Source organism: Macaca nemestrina, chromosome 18, assembly GCF_043159975.1.
Source record: "Macaca nemestrina isolate mMacNem1 chromosome 18, mMacNem.hap1, whole genome shotgun sequence".
In the NCBI taxonomy this organism is placed as follows: domain Eukaryota; kingdom Metazoa; phylum Chordata; class Mammalia; order Primates; family Cercopithecidae; genus Macaca; species Macaca nemestrina.
Genome location: NC_092142.1, coordinates 46,794,907 through 46,817,568, shown reverse-complemented (window position 1 = coordinate 46,817,568; position 22,662 = coordinate 46,794,907). Strand labels below are relative to the sequence as shown.

Below are 22,662 nucleotides of genomic sequence, written 5' to 3'. Positions count from 1 at the left end.
TTCAGTCTTTTCTGTGTCACAGAAAAATCGTCTGAGGAATTTTCCAATGATTAGATAAACAAGCAATATATTCTTTCCAAGTTTTAAGCCATGTTTGTATATCGACAATATAATTTGACAAATAATATAAATATGAATTGACAAATATATTAACAATAATATTGAAGAAGATTCAAGTGTTTTTTGTCTTTTAAAGTTTGTTTGTTATTGCATTGCTTCTGGCAAAGATGTCTCTATTGTAAAATCAAAAAATTAATGGTTATTTTCTTTCAAATATGCATGGTGTATTTTTCAACAATAGTGCAACAGTTTCATGTATTCACTGTTAACAAAAAAGATACTGGAGTTTAGGATGTTTTGCATCTCAATAACAATAAAACATATTCAAAATAAGAATATAAAAAATTAAAGCAGAAATCAATGAAATTGAGAACAGGAAATCAGTAGAGAAAATTAAGAAAAAACAAAAGTTGGTTCTTTGAAAAGATTAATTAAGTCCATAAGCCTCTAGCTAGGCTAAGAAAAATGGAGATTACATAAATCACTACTATTGGAATTGAAAGAGGAGACATCACTACAGATCCTGTGGCCATTACATGGATAATAAAGAAATATTATGAATTACTCTATGCCCACAGATTTTATATCTTACATGAATGGACAAATTCCTTGAAATATATAATCTTCAAAAACTTACAAAAGAAGAAATAGACATTCGGAATAGGTCTATATCTACTGAAGAAATTAAACCACTAATTAATAACCTGCCAACTCTGAAAGCACCAGGTCCACATGAGTTCACTGGTGAGCTCTACCAAACATTGAAGAAAGAAATTATACCAATTCTCTACAATCTGTTGCCAAAACTTAGAAGCAATAAAGATGTCCTTTAGCAGGTGAATGGATAAATAAACTGTGATACATTCACACATGGATTATTATTAAGATCTAAAAAGAAATGAACTATCAAGCTATGAAAAGACATGAAGGAGATTTAAATGCATATTACTAAGTGAAAGAAGCCAATCTTATAAAGCTACATACTGTATGATTCTAACTATATGACATTCTGGAAAAGGCGGAACTACAGAAATACAAAAGGATCAGTTGCCAGGGGTTGAGAGTAGGGAGGGATAAATAGACAGAGACAGGGAATTTTGAGAGCAATGAACTGACTCCACAAGAACTATAATGGTGAATATATGTTATTATACATTTTTTCAAACCCATGGAATGTACATGATAAGGAGAGAACCCTAATGTAAACCATGGATTTTGGGTGATAATGATGAATTAATGAAGGTTCATCAGTTATAACAAACGTACCACTCTAGTGCAGGATGTTGTTAATGGGGAGACTCTACATGTACGGAGGCAGTGGGTATATTGAATATCTCCATACCTTCCTCTCAATTTTGCTGTGTACCTAAAACTGCTCTTAAAAAATAAAGTATGTATTTTTAAAAAGTACAGTATATATTCTGTAAGTGATAAATGAATGTTAGCTATTCATTTTTAGAACAGAAAGTAGCTATAGCTTTCTTCCTCCCTTCTTTCCTCCTTCCCTCCCTTCCTGCCCTCTTTTCTTTCTCTCTCCTTCCTTTCTTTCTGATAAATTCAGTCCAAAAGCCACCAGGTGGACCCAAGCGAGGTAGGTCTGTGTGGGTTGTCAGGCAGCCCTATGTGAGGTGTCACAAGTGATAGAAGAAGGACATCCCTGCAGCATGGGATGGGATGTCAGAGTCAACGCATAGGGGTGGCAGGCAGTGGTGGTAATGCCCCAGTGCAAGGTATTGAAGCTTGAGAAGAATGAAACACAGCCATGTATTGGGGAGGGGCAGTAACAACAGGGACCATGGGGTACCCTAAGAGGGCAACTGTGTAATCCAGTGTGGAGTGTTGGAGTCCCAGCTTGGTAAAGAGAACATCCAAGGGAGAGATGGCAGCAGCCAGCACAGGGTGTCAGGTCCAAGATGGGAGGGCAGCTGTGTGTGTTGAGGGGTGAGGGCAGCAGGAGCTGACAAGAAGTGTTGGAGCCTGAGCAGGGTGAGAAGCAAAAACACACGGGAATAGAGGAGTGATGGCCCAGTGTCAGGTGTCAGAGCCCAAGTATGGTGAGAAGGGCATCTGTGATTGAGGCCGCTATGGGGATTGGCCATGTATAATGGATAATGCTCCCAAAAGTAAATGTATTGAAGCTTGTAATACTGTGAAATATATATTTGGTCTTCATTCCCACTTCCTGTCATACAACTCCTAAACTCTCCAAAGTGCTGTTTTTTTTTGTTTTGTTTTGTTTTGTTTTGTTTTTTGTATGTTGATGTTAACTGATAGCTTCAAGTGGGGCTGGTCACTGGAATGACCAAGGCAGGATCAGAGGGTTGGGACTTTCAGCCCCAGCCACCAATTTCTCAGGAGGGAAGAGGGGAGAGGGGCTAAAGGTCAAGTTGATCACCAATGGCCAACGATTTAATTAATCATGCCTACATCATGAAGCCTCCATAGAAACCCAAGAGGACAGGGTTGGAGAGCTTCCAGAGAGCTGAACATGGGGAGGTTTCTGGAGGGTGGTGAACCCAGGAGGACATGGAATCTCCACACCTCTTTCTTCATACCCCCCTCTATACATCTCTTCATTAAATCCTTTTAATACACCAGTCAATGTAATTTGTTCCCCAGAGTTCTGTGAGCCACTCCAGCAAATTAATTGAACCCACAGAGGGGTTCATGGGAACTTCAACTTGAAGCTGATTGGTCAGAAGTTCTGTAGACCCAGACTTGTGATTGGTGTCTGAAGGAAGGGGGGCAGTCTTGGGGACTGAGCCCTCAGCCTGTGGTGTCTGACACATTGCCAGGTAGATAGGGTCAGAATTCAATTGGAAGACATCCAGTTGGTGTCTACTGCAGAATTTGCTTTCTTGCTGGTAGTGAGAAATCCCCACATATTCAGGAGTCATAAAAGTTTTCTATGTTGATTGTTGTTATGCTGGTGTGAGAGCAGAGGAGAAATACTGTATGAGAGTTTTTCCAAAACAATGCTCATGGAAGCCAGGTTTCTCGTGGTTGGAGGAGTTAAGAATATGGAAAGAGAGAAATGAGAATGAAACTTGTGGCATTAGGTTGGAATCAGTATGAACTCATGATAGGTAGAGAGATAACTAGAATTAAAAATAAATATAGATGTTTATATTTGTATGTATTTATAAGAGTGTGTGTGTGTGTGTGTGTGTGTGGAGATGATTTTAGGTAAACACAACAATGATTTTAGGTAAATCAATGATGTGCCAACAATCATGAGCACATTTAACACCCAGCTCTTACAATTTCTGAATACCATTCTCCACCAAAAGTAACCAGGATTCTTTGGAGAAGTGGCAGGTATCAAGGCTGGAGCTGAAGAGCCTGGAGAACCTCGCGCCAGAAAGCAAGGAGTGCTCAGAGAATGATGGAAACCTGAGAGAAGGAGAAAAGACAGACCAGAAGGGCTCTCACTGGTCAAACCTGGGGCAGTTTGAACATCAGAATAAATAATGACAGTAATAGATTATAACTAGTTGAATAAAATAGGAATCCATGAGTCTATATAGATATAAATAAATAAATGGAAAAAAAGAGAAAGCTTTTTCTCCCAGCAGAAGGAATGATAGAATTAGAAATTCACTGCTTGGCAACTATCAGAGTAATGATTAATTCATCAAAAAAAAAATCAATGGATGCTAAAAGCAGTCCTTAAAATTTGAGGAGAAACGGGATATTTACACAGTATCAAAGTATCTCCCTATAAAATGCTTATCAATTACAAAGAATAAAAGAGTAGCTTTTTTATGGTGTAGAGACTTGACAGACACCACCTTAATCAAGTAATCAAAGTTAGCATTAAAGTAATGGGACACATCAATATCATATGCCATTCCATATGATGCAATGGGAGGAACACCGTGTAACTTCTGTGACATTTTGCCAAAGATGCATTATCTTGGTCTAATCATGAAGAAATATCAGACAAATGCAAATTGTGGGACATTCCAAAAATAACTGTCCTGTGATCTTGACAAGTGTCAAGGTCATAAAAGTCAAAGAAAGAGAAACTCTTCCAAATCGAAGAAGACCAAAGAGATCTAACTAAATCTAGTGGTCCTAGGTTGGATTACTTTGCTATAAAGGACATGTGGTATAACTGGTAAAACTTGAATGGGGTCTGTGGCTTGAATGGTAACTCCCTTATTTTGATGATTGATTGTGGTTATGAAGAGAATGTTCATGTTTGTAGGAATTACACACTCAACCATCAGGGGTGATGGGCATCATATCAGCAACTCACCCGCCAATGGTCAAGGAAAAATATTTTGTAAATTGCTTAAACTTTTCTGTAAACTTGAAGTTGTTTCAAAATAAAAAAATCATTATCTTTAGTATATAAAAAGAAATTCACTATAAAATAAATACAATAAAAAATAACATTATGGCCGGGTGCAGTGGCTCATGCCTGTAATCCCAGCATGTTGGGAGGCCAAGGCTGGCGGATCACCTGAGATCAGGAGTTCAAGACCAGCCTGGCAAACATGGTGAAACCCCGTCTCTACTGAAAATACAAAAATTAGCCGGGCATGGTGGTGGGTGCCTGCAATCCCAGCTACTTGGGAGGCTGAGGCAGGAGAATTGCTTGAATCCAGGAGGTGGAGGTTGCAGTGAGCCGAGATCACACCACTGCACTCCAGCTTGGGCGACAGAGCGAGACTCTGTCTCAAAAAATAAAAAATTAAAAAAAAAAAAAACTTTATTTAACTAGCTAGATTCTATTGCCTACCAAGGTAAGGGCTGGGAGCTTGAGACCTACTTTCCCCTTGTTTGAAATAGAGATTAGCAAGTGTTCAGTGTTCAGGACATTTTTTTTTTTTTTTTTTTTTTTTTTTTTGCCTCAGCCTCCCGAGCAGCTGGGACTACAGGCGCCCGCCACCACGCCCAACTAATTTTGTTTTTGAGAAACGGGGTTTCACCATGTTAGCCAGGATGGTCTTGATCTCCTGACCTCGTGATCCGCCTGCCTCGGCCTCCCAAAGTGCTGGGATTACAGGCGTGAGCCACTGCGCCCGGCCTCCGGACATTCTTACAACAACTTCTGTCATTGGAAGGGGAAAATAAATTTTTTAAAAAGAATAACTTTCTTATGATATGTCTTCATGTTATTTAATACTGTTTGTGTTTACCTAAAATCATTTCCTGTACCACTCATAGTGTTTGGTCCACGCTTTAGGAAACACTGGAAAACAATTACCCAACTATATATTTAATAAATGGTTATGTGTGAGTAGATATGTCAGGATAAACTGTTTCTCTAATATCCCATTAATTGCTTGTAATAGAAAAATGCAGGCAATGAGAACATTGTTAATTGAAAACCTCAATTTATCTCCATACTTGACCCCATTTATCTCAAATTCTTTCACACTTGACCAATGTAATGTTCAGCCTCCTTCTCTTGATACTCAGTCTTTGAGGCCTAGAGTGTCCATGAAATGTGTTCTGAGCTCCAGACTCCAATATTCAGCTGCCTAGTGGCACCTCAGTATGTACACCACACCAGCAACAAAGCTAAACATTTCCTCTCCTCCATCCCAACTCTCAAATATGCTCCTTTCCTGCCCATCCTGCCATGGTGAGTGGTGGCACCCTCATCTACCAGTTTCTCAAGCCAAGATCCTGGGCATCATTCCAGACCCCACCTGATCTCCCTTCTCTTCTCCTTCCTTCTAGATTCTCTCCATAACTGAGGCCTGTGGTGCATCCACATTTCCCCACATCCACTACCCCCATTCCAGGCCAAGCTCCTAACTGGTCACTCCACTCCCACCCCTGCCCCTGCCCCCTCCAATTCACTCTCCAAGCTGCAGCCAGAGTGATTTTTTCAAAAATAAAATACAATTTTGTAGCTCTCTTCCATAAAACCTTTCAAAGCTGTGCTGCCTAATGCAGTAGTCATTAGCCATGTGTGACTATTTAGATTTAAATTAATTAAAATGAGATAAAATTAAACATTCAGTTCCTCCATTGCACTAGCCACATTTCTAATGTTCAATAGTCATGCAGCTAATATAGGACAGCCCATGTGACAGAACACAAAAACTTTTCATTGGATAGTGCTGCCTCAAAAGCTTCCCATTGCATTTGAATAAAGCCAAAATTCTTTCCGAGGTCTACAAGGCCATCTTGTTTAAATCTGAGCTTCTTTTCCAACCTTCTTGCCTGCCTCTTCTTCCACCATCACCAACTCCAGGCACACTGGGCTTCTTCTCATTTCCTCAAACGAACTAAACTCTTTGCTATCTCAGGGACTGACTTAAGGTGCTCCCTCTGCCTTGAACATTTCCCCCATTCCCTGTCTCACTAACTCCCACTCACCTTTCAGACTCCAACTTAAACATCACTTCCTCCAAAAGACCTTTCTTACCTCCCCAAACCAAATAATTAGACTACTATTATATTCTGTTTTTGCACCGTCTTTTTCTTCTTTTGTGTTGTTTATCGTACCCAGAATGGTGATATATTTATTTGGTGATGTTTAATATATATCTCTCTAACACTGTTAGGAGAGAGTTTGTTGTTCACCACTGTATCTCTGTTACCGAACCAAACTTGGATCCACTCACTCAGCATGCAGAAAAAGGGAAACACCAACACCAGGATTTGTAGCGAGAGAAATTGAGATGTTTATTGCAGGGTGCTAAGCAAGGAGAATTGGGCAGCTAACACGATCTGACCTCCTCAATGGATTATAAGGGAGGGTTTTTAAAGGCAGAGTTACATTTTAGGAAAATAGACGTTACAGGCAAAATCATGAATCAATACAGGGAGATTACATACTGCTTTAGCCTAGAAAGGCCGGGTATCTTGAAGCAGGCGCTTACAAGTCAGAGTGAGAGGTGAAGCCAGCTAGCCTTCTGGGCCAGGTGGGGACGCGGAGAACTTTTCCATGTAGCTAAAGGATTGTAAACACACCAAGCAGCACTCTGTAAAAACGGACCAGTCAGCACTCTGTAAAATGGACCAATCAGCACTCTGTAAAATGGACCAATCAGCGCTCTGTAAAATGGACCAATCAGCGCTCTGTAAAATGGACCAATCAGCGCTCTGTAAAATGGACCAATCAGCACTCTGTAAAATGGACCAATCAGCAGGATACGGGCAGGGCGCAATAGGGAATAAAAGCTGGCCACCCGAGCAAGCCGTACAACCTGGTGGGCTGCGATTGCACGGTGTGAAAGTGTGGTTCCTTCGCTCTCGCAATAATTCTGGCTGCTGATGACTATGTTTGTAACTACCTTTACGAGTTCACCACTCATATATATAGAATACTCACTGCGAAGGTCTGCAGACCAGGAACCCACCCTGAGGAACGAAGCACACCTCCTTTAATAGCTGTAACATTCATCTGGGAAGGTCTGTGACTTCACCCCAGAAGTCAGTGAGACCACGAACCCACCGGGAGGAATGAACAACTCCCAATACGCCATCTTTGAGAGCTGTAACACTCGCTGTAAAGGTCTGCGGCTTCACTCCTGAAGTCAGTGAGACCAAGAACCCTCCGGAAGGAATTCGGGACACATCTGAACAGCTGAAAAAGTGTTAACACTCACTGCGAGGGTCCTTGGCGTTGTTCTTGAAGTCAGTGAAACCAAGAACCCGCGGAAGGAACACAAAACGTAGATTTGGAGATTTTTTTTTTTAATATTTGGACTTGGTTAAGGAAATAAGGCTTTGTATAAAACCTTGAGGTAAGCAGAAAGGAATGTTAAGGTTTGGCTTGTGGGCATGACTCTCCAGGCCTCTCATAAAGAAATTAGAAGAAGACAGTAGCCAGAATTTAGTCCTCAGTTTTTGCTTTTCTGTGGTCTTTGTGTCAGTGGTTAGAGTTTTTCATCTTGTGGGGATGTGGGGGTCCTGGTTTCTGAAAAACAATGCAGGGACGTATGTCTAGATGTTATGTTTAGGTTTTATAGGGAACCAAACATCTTGTGAATCTGGCGTTCTTGGGTGGCTATTGTTTACTTTATTATTATTTTTGTTTAATGGGTTTATTTGCTTTTTAAATCGCTAGGTGGCCAGCTATCCAGGTGCTTAGAATTTGTGTTGAGGGGACAAAAAAAATATTTATTTCTATGCTATCAGAGAGGAACCGGACAGGCCCATAAGAGGGGTCCCTGCTCCATCTCATCTGTAGTGGCTAGCGTAGTACCTGGCACATAAAATCCACTCAAACATTATTTAATGAATGAAAAAAAGTGACTTTATAGCAATGTAATACTATAATCTACAGACTTATGCAGGGATTCGGCTGTGTGTGATGTGAGTAGCAAAAATCAGGAAAAAGTTTTTAATGCATCTTTCTACTTTACCACTTCTTACAGAACTGAGTCCCTGTCTTCAAGGCAAATGTTTTCTATTGAGGCAGTCCAAGAAAAGGCATTTTCTCTATTCTCTTGACTTCATAAGCCAATATCAGTTCCTCATCTGTGAAATGGGAATACATTCTCACTGCCTAATGTTTGGGGCTGTGCTAGCAGATCTCCTGAGAGCCATTCCTGTTCCAATATATAATAGTATAACTCTGTCTAGTGGAGGCTGGTTCCCCGAAACTAGCAAATTTGAAACTAAGTAGTCTACTACAGAGGCCACTTGCACAGGAAATGTAATTCCTAGATCATCAATTTCCTCCCGTCCCATGTTTCTATTAGGCTGCCATTAACACTTAGCTTAAAATGGCCTAAAAGTATCAAGAAAGAAAAGAGAACAAGAAGAAACCGAGTACCTGAAACACCCGTAATCTGGATCATGTGCTATGAAAAAGGGAGAGTTGATGTTGCTCACCACAGAGCAGGCATGGAGTCATTGCCACCCAGCCTGATGGGTAAAATTAACCATCTCTCTTGCCACAAATCCCTCTCCACAGGAGAGAGACGGAAGACTCATAGGTCTCCTACTTAGATTCATAAAACAGTAGAGCTGGAAGGGGACGTTAGCAGTTCTCATGTCCAAGCACCAATGTTTGCATTTGTAGAAGCGAGCCAGGCTCTCAGGACTCGATTCCCAGTCTGCGCACTTGCAGCTCAGAGCATTGCCACACCACCAGGTAACAGGTGGTGAGAGCTGAGTTCGTATTGTGTTTTTTTATTGCATCTCAGACCCAAGGTTGTTCCATCAAGAGTGACAGGCTATGTGTATGCGATCACGATGCTGTCATCCAGGTGTCAGAAGGAAGCTTCCATCCACATCCACCCTGAGTGCCTGACATTTGAGTCTTGCTTTAGATCAAATCAGAGAGTTACAGGTGCTCCATTTTTAAACCACACACTTACATCAGGCCATGAGTCAGTAAGACCTCATACTCTAGGACTGATTCTTTCTTTCCAGATGAGTGAGGGCACAGGGTCCCCATTCAGTCACAAATTTCCTCCATCTTGACATATTTAATGCAGAGACCAAGTCCTTTCCTTTATACCTTAAAGAGTCTGTCTTGATCAGGTCCCAGGGCAGGAAAGTGGCTCTCTTGTATCACCATGTCCAACAGAAACTGGACAATTGCAATTCACCCGATCTCCCACTTGCAGAAAGAATGGCTGACAAAAAGACATTTTGTTATTTTTCTGCCTCTCCTGGGTGAATTGAGTTAGGCACTGGGGCTGGAGAAAGGAATAGCTGGAGTATGGGGAAATAAAAATTGGAATAACTTCCCTACTGAGATCTCATTCAGACTGTAAACAATACTGATACAGCACAGAAAGTTATTAAAGTTCCAGAGTACACAAAGTGTGGTTTGGAAAACATGAAAGAAGGACCACAGATCAGAGTTTCTAGAGGTGAAAAGTTACCGATGAACCATTCTCCTCTGTCTCCCCACACCCGTCTCTCTCATACACCTGAAGTTACTTTCACAGTATACTAAAAACCTAGAAAATGGCTGTTCCAATGAAGAAATCTGAGCATTTTCTCAAAAGAAATACGTTGGGATTCATTAGTTACTAAGAAGGAGTAAGAAGATTAATGTGGCCAGCACAAATTCTGTTCTACCTGCCAAGGTCATGAGTTATAAACAGACAACTTGCTTCCTTTATTCTGCTACATAAACAGTGGCTTCTCTTCGGATTTCCTACTGCTGGCTTCTGAGAACCATTGCCTGGGCCACCAGCAGGGCTGCTGATTGGAGAGCTGAGCAGGTTTTTTCCTAAAAGTCAGGACAACATGGTGAAACTGGGCACATTGCCGCAGCTCCTCTAGCATTCTTTTGGAAAGCTTGCTCTTCTTCACATAAATGAAACTTGCAAGGCACAGCAGCAGAAGGCTGAAGGTCAAATGATAAATTCTGAGTGCGAAGACATGCTTTACTAACTCAACTTCCATGTCCTGCTGTGCCTTTGCTTATACAAGGCAAAACTCCAGGGGTAAAGAGCAAAGATTCGCAGACAAACAGAGATGCAGATGGCGGTCAAGGTTGAGGGAAAGATGGTCACTGGCTGGGGACTAGTTACTATTGAACGTCTACAATGTGCCAGGTATAGATAGATGGAAAGGTAGATAGAAATAGATGGATAAATACAGAGACAGATAGATAGAAGATACATATAGACAGCTAAATATAGCTAGCTAGATATAGATAGATGATGTATGGTTGGATAGATAATAGAGAGGGATAGCTAGCTAGATATAGATAGATAAATGATAGAGGTAACAGAAATTTAGTTTCACATGTGTGTATGTAGATATGCGTGTGTAGGCACATAAGCTTATATACGCATATGTCTAAAGATGTGTGTGTATATATATACACACATTTATATATATGTGTGATGAGAAAATCAAAGCTGAGAAAAGTTGAGTAAGTGTATTGGTTTGTCCCCAAAACAACTTGAGACAAAGACTTGAGTGCAGGTAGTTTAGTTGGAGGTGACCCCAATAAGTGAGAGAGAGGGGGTGGGAAGAGTGATACAAAAGAAGGAAGAGTCGACACAAAGCACATCTTTGAGCTGACCATTGCTGTGGGCAGCTGGGCTCAATCCCACTGGATATTCACTAGGAAATGGTAAAAAATATGCTTCAGAATTGCCCCTTCAAAGGATAAGAAGCCGGGTGCTTTTCTGGGCTGCACCCGTGTGATACTGTAATTTACAATAAGAGATATACACATATATTGGTCTTCCCTGATTCGTGACACAGCTTCTGAAACCCCTGTGATTTTTTCCAGAGTTCTGTCTTAAAACTTAAGAATTCCTGCATATGGAAAATGTTGAATTGTGTCTACTAAGGCTTGACATCTCCCCCAAAGCAAGGACCTGTGGGAATGGGTTACAGGACAGTTACCTAGAATGTGCGGGCTGTACTGACACTGCTTATGCCCACACCCAGAAAAAGGACAGAGTGCAAAGAGTATGAGATATCTGGAGTTGGGCAGGTCACTCTAGTAGGTTTCTGTGGCCTGTCGTCATTTCCACTCAGCCCACCCATGATTTCAGCTGCAGTTAGGCAAGTTCCATACAGATACAGAGGAAAGTTCAAGTTCCATACAGATAAACGTTTCCCTCAAGGCGAACTGACTCTTAACCTATCAGCTTCCCTGCCTCAGATCATCTCCAAAGTTGGGGATCCTCTCTCAGCTCACATGCAGGTTACATGGAAATCGAATCAATTGCAGAGTAAGAAAAACATTTTCTCCTACTTCTGTATACTGCATACTACTGTATACTCTCAACACAACACTTCTGTGACAAGGTGTGTGGGGCTTTTCCCTGACACTGACCAAATTATCCAACACCAGCTGGATGACCTAGAATTCAGTTCAATTCTGATGCTGTCTACCTGGAGTTACAGTCAGATTCTACAGGTTAAAGACCCAGTCCCACAAGACTGCCCCTCACTTTGGATGCCAAATACCAACCTGGGCCTCCTGGTTATAAATTGGGGTTCCCATGACTTCCTTCTTGGGTTCAATGATCATTTGCTAGAATGGCTCATAGAATTCAGAAAAACATTTCCTTATGTTTATAAGTTAATTATAAAGAATATTACAGAGGATACAGATGAACAACCAGATAAAAGAGATATATATAGGGTAAGGTATATAAGAAGGGTGAGGAGCTTCCATGCTCTCTCCAGGTGCCTTCTACATGTTCAGCAATGTGGAAGCTCACCGAACCCCACCATTCAGGGACTTTATGGAGGTTGCATCACATTAGCATGATTGGTCATTAACTCAGTCTCCAGCCCCTCTTCCTTTCCAGAGGATGAAGCTGAAAGTTCCAAGCTTCTATCATGGCTTGGTCTTTCTGGTGACCAGCCCTCAACCAGAAACCCACCAGGAGTCACCTCAGTATAGTAAAATATGTTCCCATCACTCAGGAAATTCCAAGGGACTGGGAGCTCTATGTCAGGAGCCAGAATGAAAGACCAAATACCAGAAGATGCACCTAGCACCCGTATCTGCTTAGGAAATTGTAAGGTTTTAGGAACTCTGTGCCAGAAATCAGGGATGAGGAGATATATACATGTAAAATATGTATAACATATATATGTAAAATATGTATACCATAGATAATATGTGTATACAATATGTATTATTTATATACATGTATGTATATGTAAAATATATAACAACAAAGTACATATTATATATATGGGTCACAATATAAGGTCTTTTGAGATACACTATGTGCACAACTAATGAGCTATCTATAAGATGTTCCGTAAGCCCAGGGTGAATGACAGAAAGTCATAATGGCAATGTCTGCACCAGATGGTAAATTAGACTTAGATATTAAAGGAAATTGCAGGGCCCTCAACAGAATGGTGCCCACCCACATTAGTGAGAGCAATACTCTTTACTCAGTCGACTGATATAAGTGTTAATCTCTTCCAGAAAAGCCTCACAGACACACCCAGAAATAACATTTTACCATCTCTCTGGGCATTCCTTAGTCCAGTTAAATTGAAACAAATTAACCATCTCAGTGGCTGAAAACCACCACCACTTATTTAACACACAGTTCTGCAGGCTGACCATTTAAGATGGGCTCAGCAGGATGGCTCCTCTGTCTTGAACGTCACTCATGCAGGTCATGCTGGGTTGGTTCATCTCTGCTTCATATTGTCTCTTATCCTGCAGCAGACTAGCTTGGGCTCATTCTCATGGAAGCTGGCAGGGTTCCAAAGACAGTTTGGAAGCTTGCAAGGTCTCCCGAGGCTTAGGCTTAGAATTGGCATGGTCACTTCTACCACATTCTGTTGGTTAAATCAAGTCCCAAGGCCAGCCCAGACTTAAGGAAGGGGAAAAGACGTTACCCACTAACCTTTTCATGAAAGAAGATGTAAATTCTTAATTTTAGAATTGACATGCATGATTATCTTGTGCAATTCCTTCATTTTATAAATGAGGAAATGAGATTCAGAATGAATGGTTAACTCATTCAAGATCACACAGCTTGTTAGTGGATATACCTCCTTCCCTCTAGTGGGCTGACCCAACCAGACCATGTGGTAAAGTAATGAAACCAGTGAAACTACCCATCCAGGAGTGCAAGATGAGTCATTTGTGCTGAGAATAATGAAAATTTGTTTCATCTCCTTGCCCAGGGTAAGTCATGAAAAATTGCCCAGCGCATACTTCAAGCCACATTACTGCAATATTCCCTCAGTGAATCTATTCTTTATTGAGAATTGAATGATTTATAGCACAAAGCCCATAATTACAGGTATCTTTTAAAGATCTTTTCCAGACAAGTGGCACAGGTATTGAAATATTCTGCTATGAGCCAATTTGTGTTTTTCAAAACAGGAAAAGGACACAAGGGACAGAAATTTTTAGTAAAGTTGTCATTTTTAGTTAATATACCAAGAAGAATGCAACAGTTCATTGCATGCAATTCATCATTGTTCTTTTGTATACATTTTGATGAGCTTTCTTAAATTCTCTTGGTAAATCACAAATATTATGGGCTTTTTAGTAAAACTTGGGAGCAACTAAGCATAAAATGAAATATGATTAGTTTCCAACAAGCCCGGCATTACCATTAATAGGAACGTTTCACCAATGCAGGTTGCACTTGTAGATTTTGCTGAGTTATATTTTTATACTTCGCGGTTCTGATTCGGGATAAGGAAAAAAACAAGCCACCCATTAGGCAGAGTACATAATTCATAACAAGAAATAACAAGGATCCTTTCTATGTGCTATTCTGCAGAGACTGCAGTCCTCAGTCACTGTCCGTACCTAACCTCAGGGTTTAAAAGGAGTGTGTGAGCAGTTTATTAAACATGTTTGCCTTTTCTTTACATTTAAATTTTACCTGGCACTTGAATTCTCATGGTTATAGATTAGCACAGTACAGACAAACTTGTGAGTAATGTCCACCTCCATATTTCCACCCCTAGCCACCTCCAGTGCCACTTACCTCTCGTGATGTTTTCACATTTATGACACAGCATATAAAGGCTTTTTAAACTTTACATAAAGGGCATTCTTTTCTACACTTTTGCACTTAAATTCACTTTTTACATTTAATCATATGTCTCAGAGATCTTTCCATATTGTCACATATAGATGCACATTTTAAAAAAAGCTACATGGTATTTCGTAGTATAAAAGTATCATAATTTGACTCTCCTCTATTGGTGGGCCTATGGATTATTTCTGATTTTTTTTGTTATTACAACTAGTATTACAGTGAATATTCGTGTGTGTGTGTGTGTGTGTGTGTGTGTGTGTGTGTGTGTGTGATTGTACTAATGCTTATTTCTGTAGTATAACCCCTAGAAATGGAATTGCTGAGTTAGGGAAATAGGTATGCTAAGTTTCAATAGGCTTTTTAAATTGTGTTTCAAAAAGGCTGCACAAATCATGTTTTGTGTTCAATGCAGACCAGATGGGGTTTGGAAAGCCCTGGAGTCAGACAGATAGAGTTCATATTCAGTCTCCACCACTTCCTAAGTGATGACATGGGAAGTTATTCAAGCTATTTATGCCTCAATTTCCCCACTGCAAACATAGGACTAACGCATATCTTTAAAGACTCTGGAGAATTTTTAATGATAGTTTAAATGGAAGTGCCTGGTCTATGATGGGTTTTCCCAAAAGTAACAATCTAATTTTCAGACATTCATACGAATTAAAATCCCCTCTTTGCAGCACAGATTCTAAGGCACCATCCCCAGAGATGTGACTTGAGTGATCAGAAATACGGGCCTGAATGTCACACTTTTTAACAAGTTTGCCAGAAGATTCTTCAAGAATCACCTCTTTACTAGGTAAGTCCCAATTCCAGTGATGACTCCTTCCTCCTGAATAGAATCCTACTTAATTTAGACAAACAGACAATGTCCTGCCCTTATTTAGAGCTGTCTGTCTCTGTCCTTTCCAGTATAAGAGTTAGAGTGAATGAGAGAGGAGCAGGGATGGACATAGCTATGTATATAATTTGTTAATCAGCCCTTTGAACTCCATGGACTTTGAGTTATTTTTTGCTTTGAGGCAGAGAAAATTTTACATAATAAGTTTATAACAATCATAATTGCTCTTGGAGAGAAACAGCCCTGTATTCAGCTGGAGGAAATGCCATATGCAATCAAACCTAAAATGTTAAGAAGTAAAAATGCTGTCACTTATAATTATAAGATGTCTTTTATTGTAAGTTGCATTTTAATTTCAGAGAAGTTAAAATGTGAGAAAATCTGTCTTAGAATTGATGAAATACCGAAATTTTTTATAAGTTATTCAACATGCAAGGAGAAAACACAAAATCATGTCCAACTACAAAAAGATGATCACCAAGCCATCTTCTAAATGAGGAAGTCTTGCTGCCTGGAGGTCATTTGATTTGCTGAGCTCCCAGATGAGATTGGGTATACAAGATGGGGTGAAGCGTAGGCAGAATTGCTGTGCTTGATAGAGGATAGAGAATTGTGAAGTCCTGGGTGGAATACCAGGAGGTAAGAGAGAAGTGAGGATTCTGAGTACTAGAGGAAAGGAGCGCAAGAACCTTAAACACACGCACTGTCATGAATGTGCACACACACAAATTCACCATGTACTCGCTCAAACACAGTCCCTGTGGAATATTCCTTAAATGTGGGAAGTGCAATGAAACCCCTTTCTCCTTTTTCTTACCGGATTTTCAGAAAAGTTGCCATTGCTCATGTAAACCAAAAATAAAATCCTGAGCTCCCCAACTAACTGAAAGGACACCCCTCTTGGCCAAAGGGCTCCCAGAGAAACCTGAAAAACTAAATTCCTGCCCAAGACAGAAAGGGAGGTCAGACACATCTCATTATACTCCTGCCACCTGTTTTGGAGTTTAGGCACAATTGACCAGCATCAACATTAAAATAGAGATCATAAGGCTTACAAAACAGACTCTTCGTGGCAGTTAGATACAAAATTCCAACCTGGCTCTGATATAGCATCACGTGATGGATAGCAGACCATGAAGGAAATCAAAATATTTTATAACAAAATATATTTATTTGACATGTTTTTAAATGGCTGTGCAATGCCATCATTTGTCGGGGAGAGATTAACTAGTAGTCTGACACCTTTTAAGGTCCAAAAGGAGACATTTACCATCTATTCTCTCTGAAGCTTGTTACCTGGAGGCTTCATCTACATAATAAGAACCTTGACTTCTACAACCTCCTTTATCTTAATTCAAACATTTATTTTCATTGACTTCGTCTTTAGACAAAGCTTAACCAATTGCTGATTAGAAAACCTTTGATTTCATCTATGGCCTATAAGTCATGACACCCCCCCACCCCATCCACTCCCCTACTTTACCCCCACCCCCCACTCCCACTTCAAAATGATCTGCCTTTCCCAGCCAAATCAATCTATATCTTACAAGTATTGTTTTATTGTTTTGCCTGTATGTTTTGTGTCCCTAAAGCATGTAAAACCAAACTGTAACCCAACTGCCTTAGGCACACTTTCTTAAAACTTCTTCAGATTGTTCCCCAGGCCATGGTCACTCATACTGGCTCAGAACAGACCCTTTAAATATTTGACAGAGTTTGGTTTTTTTTCCATCAACACTCATTACACTCTTTATGTGAGTGAGTTCTTTGGGGGTACTTAGGTTTTATTTCCACCTTGGCGGTAAGCAAAGGCAGAAATCTCAAGCTGGGGGAGCTGAAGGATGAGGAAATGGCTGCCAACTGGTTTGCAGTATCAGGTTTTAACCTAATTCATAAGGAAGGAAACGGCATCAGAAGAACTAAGAGGCTCATCATCTGACATCATTCAATACATCCGAACCCCAGCTACAGTGCAGATCCCCTTGAGTTATCCCTGTTTCCAGGTTTTGCACTCCTAAAATCAAAGAGTTGACCCTTCAGTAGTCAACATCTGATATTTTGCTCTTTAAAATTAGCTTTGGATGAAAATTTTAGACTCCAAGAGACCCGGCATTCCTAGTGAGTTATTCTGCTGTTCATTTCTCTACTCAGGCAGTATTATACAACTTCCAGTCACTGACACTGTGGCTGCACTCCTCTGTGAGATTTGTCTCCCTTTTTCTGGCATGTCCAAAGAGCTATGCTACCCCTGACCCTGGCAAAAAGGCATAGGTAGCCAGAGAAATAGAGTTTTGTTCACAGTGGAGTATCTGCTACAAAGAGGGATAGCCATGTTGAGCTCTCTTCTAACCTCTCTTGGAGGAGTTATGACTGGGTATCTTTGAGTGGACGTAGCACTATAATTTGGATGTGCTGCAACTCTTGGCACTCTGGATGCCCCCAGTTTAAAACTCAAACTGTCTTAATAGAAAGGACCAGATCCATAGGCACTATTAAACTTGATTCTCAGCAATCATCCCAAAGGAACAAAGCTATCAAGAAAACCTGTTCTGCCTTTGCAAATTAAATGGAATGCTTAATAGTTCACATGAGGAAAATACAAAACCTGTAAACAGCTCTTTCAGGTTTAACAAGCTGGGACTTAGCCGAATGTTTTCTGCAACTTGACAATCAGAAGTGACAGCCACACAATGGGGGTGTCACTCTTCTTAGTAGATCCATTCTTTCTCTCCTTATAAATGCAGGTGTCTCATGGAATCCACTTCTTATTTAATTTTCTGCAGCATAATGCAGAACTAAGTCACCAGCACCCCAGCAAGTTTCTAACATGCTCCCACGGGATGAATAGAATCTCCAGAAGGACACATGCCTGTGCTGATTCCATTTTCTCACTGGGAAAACAGTAGAAGGAAAGAGAGGAGTTGTGCATAGACTCATCTCTGGTGAGTCCATGCCTGTTTGGGGGTGTTTTGTTCAACTTTATTGAGGCATAATGCACATTCAAAAGATTGCATACATTTTAAGTGCTCAGATCAGTAACTTTGACAAAGGTGTACACCCACATAACCAACCAACGCAATCAAAATATAGGACATTAAGGTTACCCCAGAAATTTTCCTTCTGACTTTTTGCAGTTAACTCCTCCCCAACCCACAGCCCTGGAAAATCAGTGATCTGTTTCTGTCAATGTATGTTAGAGTTCCCTTTTTTATAGTTTCATATAAATGAAACCATGTCACATATTCTTTCATGTCTGCATTTTTCACTAAGCAAATGTCTGTGAGGTTCATCCATGTTGTGTGTATCAGGTTTTGTCCCTTTTTATGGCTCTCTGTGTTCCATAACATGGATGAATTACACTTTGTTTATCCATTCATTGCGTGAGAGACATTTGGATTGTTTCCAGTTTGGTCTATTATAAATAAAGCTGCTATGAACATTTGTATACAACTGTTTGTGAGGAAGTATGTTTTCCTTTCTCTTGGGTAATAGTCTGAGACTGGAGTTTCTGGGTCGTATTGTAAGTGCATGTTTAACTTTACAAAATTTGTCCATTTGCCAATGTGGTTGCACTACTTTGTTGTTCTACAGTTTGACCAACCCTTGGGATTTTTGTTATTTGTAGCATGTTCTGATGGATGTAAGAGGTATCTCACTGGAGTTTTAATTTGCATTTCCCTGAAGGCTAATGATACTGAGCATCTTTTCACGTGCTTTTTGGTCATTCCTATATAGTGTTTGTTCAAATAATTTGCCCAGTTTTTACACTTTGTATTGTATCTGTATCTCCTTATTGAGTGTGTGTGGGTGTATATATTTCTTATATATTCTGGATGGAACTCCTTTGCCAAATATACTTTATATATGTTTTCCATATGTTTTCTCCCAGTCTGTGACTTGACCTTTTAAATTCTTAATGGTGGGTTTTTTTTTTTGTTTTTTTTTTTTTTTTTGTATTGTTGCTGCTGCTGTTGTTGAGGGGCAGATACTTTTAATTGTATTGAAATCCAATTTGTCAAGTTTTTGAAAACTTATTTTGTGTAAAAGCAGAGCATCTCCAAAAAGTTTGTCTACCTCAGTGTCATGAAGCTTTTTCTTATGTTTTCGTGAAAAATCTTTATGATTTTATCTCTTCTGTTGAAGTCTCTGATACATTTGTAATTCATTTTTGGTTATAGTGCAAAATATTGTTTTTTCCAATTGTCCCAAATTTCAGCACAATTTGTTGAAAAGACTATACTTTTCTCATTGAATTTCCTTGACTTCTTTGTCAAAAAACTCAACTGACCATATATGTGTAAGGTTTTTTCTGTTTTTTCCTAGACTATTCCTTTTCAGACGTATATGTTTATAATAATGTCACATTGTCTTAATTATTGCAACTTTATAGTAAGTATTCAAGTCATGTAGTTGAGTCTTCCAACCTTGTTATTTAAAGAATGAAATTGAAAATTGATATTAATAAAACAACTAACAGTAGCATAGCAAATGTGAAACACCTAGGGATAAATTTGAGAAAATATGCACAAGACCTGTACAATAAAAACTATAAAATGTTTCTTAAAGAAATCTGAGATCTAAAAATGAAGAGATATATAATGCTAATAAGATTTGAAGACTTAATATTTTAAAAATATAAGTTATCCCCAAGGTTGATGAGAGTTTTTTTAATCATAAATTGATGTTGAGTTTTATCAAATGCTTTTTATGCATCTATGAAAATAATCTTGTAGTTGCCTTCCTTTGTTTAATTAACATAGTGAATTACAGTGATGGATTGTGGAATATAAAACCAGCCTTGCATTCTTGGGATAGCCACACCTTATCATGAGGCATTATGTTTTAAAAATATTGCTGGATTGGGCTGGGCGCGGTGGCTCATGCCTGTAATCCCAGCACTTTGGGAGGCTGAAGCGGGCAGAACACGAGGTCAGGAGATCTTGGCCATCCTGGCTAACATGGTGAAACCCTGTCTCTACTAAAAATACAAAAAATTAGCCAGGCGTGGTGGCAGGCACCTGTGGTCCCAGCTACTCAGGAAGCTGAGGCAGGAGAATGGCGTGAACCTGGGAGGTGGAGCTTGCAGTGAGCCAAGATTGCATCGCTGCACTCCAGCCTGGGCAACAGAGCGAGACTCCATCTCAAAAATATATATATATATATTGCTGGATTGAACAGGTACCCCATGAAAGATAATATTGAAAAGCCAATAACTACATGAAAATATATGCAATATCATTAGTTATCAGGGAAATGCAAATTTAAGCCACAATGAAATAATTATTTCACATCCATTGGAATGACTAATGAAGAATAAAAATATTAAACATTGGCAAGGACATAGAGCTACTGGAATTTTTAAGTGATGCTGGTAGGAGTATAAAAATGCTGGAAACCTTGAGAAACCCCAACAGTTTCTTATAAACTTAAACATGTACTTTCTGTATAACCTGGCCATTCCATTCCTAAGTATGTTTTCAATAAAAATATAAATATATGGCACAAAAACACTTGAACACAAACGTATACAGAAGCTTTATTAACAATTGACAAGAGCTGTAAACACCCGAATGTCCATCAACAGGTACATTGATAAATTGTGGTACATCCTTATGTACATACTCAGCCATATAAAGGAACAGGTCATGCTACACACAGCAACATGGAGGAATCTCAGAGACATTAGGCTGAGGAAATGAAAACATACACAAAACAATGTATACTGTATTCCATTTATATGAAATTCTAAAGTAGGCAAAAATAATCAGAGGTGATAAGCGGGGAGTAGGATTTAGATAGGGGGAGATTGACTGGAAAGGTGTATGAGGAAGCTTTTGGAGAGATGGAAATGATGGAAATGTTCTATATCTTAATTAGGATGGTGGTTACATAAATGGTGGCATTGTCAAAAGTCATTGACCTATAGATTTCAAATGTGTGAATTTTATTGTATGTAATTATATCTCAATAATATTGACTTAAATTTGATGTATTAAATTTTGCAATTATTTATTTGGGTGTATGTCTTCCTTATTTGCCCTCAAGCTCCATGAGGTCAAGGACGATGTCTGCTTTGCTCATCATTGAATTCCCAGTGCCTTCAAAGCACGGTATTTAGCAAATGGAAGGTCTCAACAAATACCTGTTAAGGAAAGGAAAGAAGAGGAACTTACAATCATATTAAAAAATAAAAACATACACACACAGAAGGTGAAGAAACAAAGAAAGGAATTAAATAACTGCTCGAACGGTTGAATTCACCAAGTAACAGAGCAACAGTTCCGGGAGAAGAGGAATAAATCTGTGTGTTGCAACGCCATTGAAGAAGGCACTTGGAAATCAAGTGAGTTTTAAAAACTATACAATTTAGGGAGGAGGAGTATAGGAGAGATGGAATTTCTGGTAGAGAAATCTTCATGAATAAAAGCATAAAGGTATAAATGAGTGGTGAATGAGGTGTGAGGAGCTTTTCATCTTACTCCCAAAGTATGCAAATGAAGAGAGTCATCCTGCAGCCCTGGCCCCATCCCTTAAATCCAGACCACTCTCCTTCTCCACTACCCTGTGCCATGCAGCCCCCGGGCAGCCGCCGTGATGCAGCATCCCACCCAGGCTGAGAGCCCTACGACTCCGACGTTCTCACCGTTCTCACCAGTGGTTGGCAAGGTCCTGGTGCTTAATGGAGGTCCCAGGACTGGGGCACACCTCAAATGGACTTCAAAGAGAGCATCACGGGTCTTCTCAGCACCACACTCACCGGAAATGGCAAATTACATGCTGAAAATTCACTACATTTGTGAAAACCCTGAATTTATTTAGACAAGAGCAGATGGATAGATAATCTCATCACATTTCAGCACACCACACTTTATTCAGAAGAAATGAAACAATGCATTACGCGTTCCTTTCTTTCCATCTGCTCTCACTTCCCTAAGTTCAGGTTTATTATTAATATAATGAACTCATCCTGCTTCCCTCTCCATTCCATTAGCCCGTACTCCTAATTAAGTTTTGTTCACATTGTCCTTTTCAGCATCTCAGCAACTCTTTTTTCAGTATAGCTATTTTCGCCCACACCTCAAATCATTTCTATAGATGAACTGCTGCCACCAGGAATATAAAATGTCTTCATCAAATTATAATTTTTCTCAAATGTTGAGAAACTATGTAGGCCGTTCTGTTCCCCCAAAAGCAGGTCTGACTTGAAGGACAGATTCTGCAGAGGATTAAAATCAACTCTTGACTTGGGTTTTGGGAGGAGGAGGCAGGAGTTTTCTTCCTCTGATTCCAAGCAGCTTGACCTTGGTTAGTTCACTATTAGCCAGATTATTC

The 22,662-nt window shown here is 39.8% G+C and overlaps 1 long non-coding RNA gene across 2 annotated transcripts; it reads left to right on the top strand.

The window, feature by feature from the left end:
- The first annotated feature begins 7,207 nt into the window (after positions 1 to 7,207).
- On the top strand, positions 7,208 to 21,987 carry LOC105492225 (uncharacterized). Of its 2 annotated transcripts, none has more exons than XR_011616417.1 (4): positions 7,208 to 7,772; positions 15,170 to 15,288; positions 18,114 to 18,272; positions 21,376 to 21,987. It is a non-coding gene; the product is annotated as an uncharacterized lncRNA (long non-coding RNA). The 2 variants fall into 2 exon arrangements; XR_011616418.1 differs by having other exon boundaries at positions 18,075 to 18,272.
- Positions 21,988 to 22,662: the final 675 nt, after the last annotated feature.